At 44.5% G+C, this 6,542-nt stretch overlaps 1 pseudogene; it reads right to left on the reverse strand.

The window, feature by feature from the left end:
* Positions 1–5,814: 5,814 nt before the first annotated feature.
* On the reverse strand, positions 5,815–5,977 carry LOC116646783 (annotated as a pseudogene).
* Positions 5,978–6,542: the final 565 nt, after the last annotated feature.

Genomic DNA, 6,542 nt, shown 5'->3' on the forward strand with positions numbered 1-6,542 from the left:
GGGCTGCCCCCTCTTCAGGCCCCAGCCACAAGTTCAGGGGGTCCCAGGGCACCCACACTTCTGACCAACCAGCTACAAATTCAGGAGTTCCCATGACCCCATTCAGCTTGAGAATTCACGAGAACGGTGCCCAGAACTCAGGAAAGTGATACAGTCGCGATTACCATTGTCTTATAAAGGGTACAACTCAGGACCAGCCAAAGGAGGAGACCTGCCCACTCCATGCCCACTCCTCCGGGAACCACGTACATCATTCTGCTGCCACATCAATATGCTGACCAGCCAAAGAAGCTCCCCTGAGTTTCAGTGTCCAGAATTTTTATTGGGGTCTCATTACATAGACACAATTAATTAAATCATTAGCTATTGGTGATGGAACTCATCTCCAACTCTCCCTCCCCTCTCTGGAGGTTGGGCTGCCTCAAAGTCCCAGCCTTCGAATCACGTGGTGACTCTTTCTGGAGAGTAACCCCGGCCATCCTGAAGCTACTGGGGACCCACCAAGATTCATCTCATTAGCATAAACTCAGGAGCAATCCAAGGGTCTCATGACTGACAAAGGCACTCCTCTACCTCTCAGGGAGTTCCAAGGGCTTTTAGAAGCTCTGTGCCAGGAGCGTATGACAAAGACCAGACGAATTTTATATGATAGCACCTTTATAGCTTCTTCACAGTTACATCAGGAAACTCTTACTCACCCACAGAGGGATGAGAGGATCTTGTCCTACTAGCCAAGAATACATCGAAATACCTTCTCCTTTTCTGTATGAATCCCCCAAATTCTACCCAAAAGAAAAATTTAAATTGCTAAGTGGAAATGGAATATGCTATTTTTACTCGATAAACATAATATTGGTCCCGAGCCTCTTCTACCACGATCTAATAGCAATCGCGGGTCTTGCTTTGTGCGTGTGTACTCTACACCACCTAAAGGCAATAGATGAGGTAAACGCACTCCATGTAAGAGAATCGGACTTCAGAACATCGTTCTAAAAGCCTGTCTCTTGGAGTTCATCTCCACCAAAAGCAAACATGATCCATCAGTGCAGGGATGTCAGCATGAATCATATACATAGGTATAATCGAATAGCTAGAAAGCCAGGTTTGCAAAAACCCATGGTGTCAGGCTTGAGCGAAACTCCAGACCTCAGAGTCAAAACCAATTTGCAATATAAAATGCAGCTGGCTGGCCGAAAGTATGCAGTAAGGTATGAAAAATAAATAAATAAATATATTTATTTATATATAGCCCCGAGGAAGGGGAAGCAGTAGGCAGAGCCCCCACCCCCACCCCCGCCAGGAAGAATGAACATTGGCAGTGTTAAAATAAAGCTCTGAAGGGACCCTTTGACCACGCTCGAAAATCTAACCACATCGGCCAGGGCAATGACATTTCCAAACGCTTGACTTTTTGCAACATGTTTCTATGTTTTCCGTTTTCAGCTTATGCATGACTGAGAGGAAAAGAAAAGGCCAGAGAGAAAGTATTTTACCTTTTCGTTAAGCACACGGAGGCTGGGCTGCTGTCCCTGCTTCCTGTGCACAGCAAGATTTGAGTGTATGCACCTGCCACGCAAGGGGCCTTCTTGCACGCGAAATACAAGCTGTGCTGAATCCTCCTTCACCCCAAAAAGCGCCGTGAAGTTTTCACTTTCTGAGCATCTGCGACGCACAAGCATGTTCCAAATTAGATCCCGTGAGAAGGACTTCTACTCTGCCGCCACCAGGAAGAACATCAATGTTGATTCAGCGCGAGAGTTTGTGAAGTACTTTGCAGCTTTCGTGTGGATGTGTGTGTTTGTCCAAAGTCTTGCAAGGTTCACGAATACCAAACAAGCAAACAAACAATGTATAGAATGGGAGCACGCACAGCCTACTTTAGTCCGAGAGCAAAAGGATAAGCTTTGGGCTGAGAGACAAAGCCAAGAGTTGACCTTCCATGGACTCTTTGAATGCTGGGCTGGTGAATTAACAAACCAAGACCTAGCGGAAAACACTGGTGAGGAGGGCCTGGCCCCCCTCCCCTTGGCTTCCCTGACTCTATCTGTCCTCCACCTCAGGGATGCTCCTAACAGAAGAGGATGTACTTTGCAAGGATTCTGATATTCTGAGTGATAGCTTTTCCCTCATTTATTTATTCAATGAACATGGTCACAAATAGTGACTACCATGTGCTAGGAGGTCTCAGCACTGGGGTTCGGGGGTCTGTTCTCCTGGCATTATATCCTTGTAAAACATTACCAGACAAGAGTTAAATAGAATTACAAGAATTTCAGGTGGTGATGAGCGCTCACAGGTGGCACAGAGTTACCAGCGAGTGAGGGTGGCAGTGTTGGAGGGAACAGCTCTGCGAAGCCAGGCTCCCGCCGTCCGAGACAAGCCAAGGAGAGAACCGGCGCTGGGGGAAAGGGCAAGAATGTCAAACAGGGGTACCCAGTGCGGACACTGAAGTGGGAGCCAGGGTGTTCTGTGGAAGGAATAGAAGGAATGCTCTTCTGGAAGGATCACGTGTTGGTGAGCGACAGAATCCGAGAAACAGGCACGAAGCGGACCACACAGGTAGGTGTTTGCACTTTGGTCTCAGTGTGCTGGGAGGTACATTTGCACCTTTGCAGCCAGGAACGAGCATAACCTGGTTTTACATTGTAAAGAAGTCTCTGGCTGTGGTGTGGGGGTCACCTGTGAATACTCTCTTGAGGGCATCAGGGCTTCTGGGCCTCAGTGCTGGGTCACTGACGGATGCTCTCACGAGGACAGCCAGGCACGGCTCCTGAATCAGCAAGGGGAGATTCCACGCCCGAGAGAGAGGAACGGGAGGGGAGGGGGAAGAGTGAGCTGAAGCCTGAACAGAGCAGGTGAGAAACATGAGACTCTAAAGACAAACTGTGGGAACGACCCCACAGAGGAGGCCAGGCTTGTACCAACGCCAGGTTAAGGATGGTAGAGCCAAACTGTGGAAGGAGCCGAGATGTCCGTCGACAGACGAATGGATAAAGAAGATGTGGTCCGTATATACATGGACGGTTACTCAGCCATCAGAAAGGATGAATGCTTACCATTTACATCCATGTGGATGGAACTGGAGGGGATTATGCTAAGTGAAATAAGTCAATCAGAGAAAGACAGTTATCATATGGTTTCACTCATATGTGGAACATAAAGCATAGTGCAGAGGACCATAGGGGAAGGGAGGGAAAACTGAACGGGAGACAAACCATGAGACTCTTGACTCTAGGGAACAAACTGAGGGTTGCTGGAGGGGAGGATGGTGGGGGCATGGGGTAACTGGATGACAGGCATTAAGGAGGGCACGTCATGTGATGAGCACTGGGGTGTTATACACAACTGATTAATTATTGAACTCTACATCTGAAACTAATGATGTACTATATGTTGGCTAAATGAATTTAAATTTAAAAAAAAATGGAAGGAACTCAAGCTCCAGACGGAGCAGTGCAGATGCAGCTTGGTAGTTTCCCAGCAGAAGCAAACAAAAATGCTCTCTGTTGCAAAGGAACCTGTTTTAACCCTGGGGATTTTCTCAGATTAAGTTCAATCAAACATGAGCTCACAGCCCTAGAGTCACTGACATCCAGAGAAACAAGCCAGCGACTTGATTGAACTTAATCTGAGAAATCCTTGGGGTTCAAATACCATTCTCCACTAAAAAGGATCAGGGCTTCCTGGAGAAAGAGTTGATTCTGGGGCGGGGCCCGGAGAGATATAAGATGAGCCTGGAATGTTGTGTTGCAGTTGAGGACATGGCAAATGACGCAGAAGCAAGCACTGAAGGGGCTTCCACTGGTTAAATCAGAAAGAATTTGAATATCAAAATACGTAATGGTATGCAAGGATTAAAGCCCTCAGAATAAAATAGGAAACCATGAGTCCATACAGATGTAAACACACACCAAAAACAAATAAATGCAAATGGGGAGAAAAGTCAGCTTTTAATATTACAAGTCAGCTAATAATACATGCATAATAAGTGTGAATGCCAAACATCACAGTAATAATTAATTTAGCCAAGACACATCCCTAAGTGCTAGACCTAGAGGGAGGAAGTTGGATAATCATATAGTCTCAAAATACCTTTCCACAAAATGCCTCGGACACAGAGAGAGAAAGAACAGAATTACAGGTGAAAAACTAGAACACCTCAACCCAGTAACCAAATCGCATCCCCTGGAACAGGACTCACCGAAGTCACTTTCCACCTGGTAGGAGGCACGGAGACCCTAGCACACATCTGGACTATTTTGCTAAGAACTTATAAGCTGCATTCATTCGCGAGGAAGGGTCAGATAAACCCAAAGTGAGGGGCATGCTACAAAGGCTTGGCTTCCAGTGTCAAGGTCTGAACTCTTCCAGGTGGAAAAGTCCCAAGCTGCGTGCTAAGAAAATGCAGCACACGATCCGGGGTTGGATCCTTGAGCTATAAAAGGACATTATTGGTGAAACATGACTGAGGTCCAAGGAGTGGATGGTGGTAATGCATCAGTGTAATGTCCTGACTTTTGCTGGTTGTGCTGTGATTACCCAGGACAATGTCCTTGTTAATCTGTGTACATACTGAAGTATTTGGGGTGGTGGACATCCTGGCCACAACTTACCCCCAAATCATTCAGGAAGAACAATGTTATTTGTACAGTACAGTACTTGCCATTTTTTTTAGTATTTAGATTACAGATAAAATTAGCAAGTTGAAAAGAAAAAGATTCATCCAGACGGCTCTGTAAAGAGCCAAGAACAGATGGAATCTATTAATCTGTTACCCTGCTTAATGGCCCAAAGTTTTGAACATGAACTTCAGACTCTTAAGAGTTTTTAAGTCTTCAGGCCTCTGATTAACGCTCAAGGGATTGTGGGCCAGTAGCTTCAATCTTTGTAGTTGAGAGCAGAGAAAGGCAAATAGTATTAATTGAGTTAAGCAGCCTATACAAACCTATCCTGTGGGTTATATCACCACCACTATAGTCATTTTTCAAATGCAAAAGCCGAAGCTCAGAAAAATTAATTAAGTTGGCTAAGATCATACAGTGTACATTCCAACTGGAATTAGAACAAAGACGTCAAGGTCTGTGCACCTGCCAGCTTTTTAGCAGTGTTTATCCGCCTTCTGGATGATTAAGAGTCAAAGGGTTACTTACGGGTGGTAGTCTGGGGAAATTGTGCCCAAGATAAACCCCGTCATCTGTGACCCTGCTCTACAACTGGATTCAGACAGTCCTGCTCCCACCACTTCCTGGAGAACCACAGGGAAGCCTGTGATTGACAGGCAAAGCCTCCCTTACCTCTGGGAACTTGCAAGGCCTTCCTTTGCTGCCATCCGCCAGGAAATACTGAGCGACGTAACACCCCAAAATTATACTTTCTCAGAACGTCCTCTGGACCCTCCGGGATATCATCTCAATTAGAAAATCTTTCCAGACTTTTCATTCCTGTTGTTCATTTAAGAAGGCATTTGATTAGTTCAGAATTCAGTGATATTTAATACAGACTCTGAGAATTTAATCTGTTATTTACCAAGCAGTGGCATTGGAATATGAAGGATGAGAGTTTATTTTTGCAAAGGCATGCAAAAGGTTTTTTTCTTTCTTTGTTTTTTAAAGATTTTATTTATTTATTTGTCAGAGAGAGAGAGAGAGAGAGCATGCTTGCACAAGCAGGGAGAGCAGCAGAGGGAGAGGGAGAAGCAGACTCCCTGCTGAGCAAGGAGCCCCATGTGGGGCTCGATCCCAGGACCCCGGGATCATGACCTGAGCCGAAGGCAGATGCTTAACCAACTAAGCCACCTAGGCATCCTGGCATGCAAAAGTTTTTAACCTTTAGTTAGAGAATAAAAACAGATTCTGTAAGGTCTTATATTTGTTCCCTCCTAACAAAAACTAATCACTACTTTTGATATGGAAGTTTGCTATTAAACTGATAAGAACAGATATTACACTTGATCTTAGCCAAAAGGCCGAGAAGCGATTGGAAGTTTGCTATTTACTAAGTACTTGACTGAGTGCTTATCACATAGTAAGTATGCAAAAGCTCTTTATCATATGGTTGAATTAATGCTGATACCAAGGGCCAAAAAAAATCGCCAATATCACCCAAATGCTTACTGTACTGGCTTGGTTGAAATGAAAGTTCTTTATACTTAAATGTACAACACAGACTTTCCTTTAAGAACTTCTTAAATTTTTTTTAATTTTTTTTAAATTTTAGATTAATTTTAATTAAGAACTTCTGTCATTTTTTTTAAATTTTAATAAATGTCTATTTTAATGTTTTTCACAATAGAATAAATACTTCTCTGGATGACTGCAGATACGTGAGGCTGTTTGGTAGTACTCAGAACCACCACAGTAATGGTGGTCTTCCTGATCGGTGTGTAGTTTTCAGTAATTATAAGGAATTTCTTCTCTGAAGCTGCTGTCAAACCAGCAGGACTGCATTTATGCATCCATCATTTTCAGGGTTGTTGGTAACCTGGGCGTATTTGCCCCAAATAACTTTGCCTCCTTGCGTCACAAGGCCCAGCTCACTCACGT

Source organism: Phoca vitulina, unplaced genomic scaffold, assembly GCF_004348235.1.
Source record: "Phoca vitulina isolate PV1807 unplaced genomic scaffold, GSC_HSeal_1.0 scaffold37, whole genome shotgun sequence".
Lineage (NCBI taxonomy): Eukaryota > Metazoa > Chordata > Mammalia > Carnivora > Phocidae > Phoca > Phoca vitulina.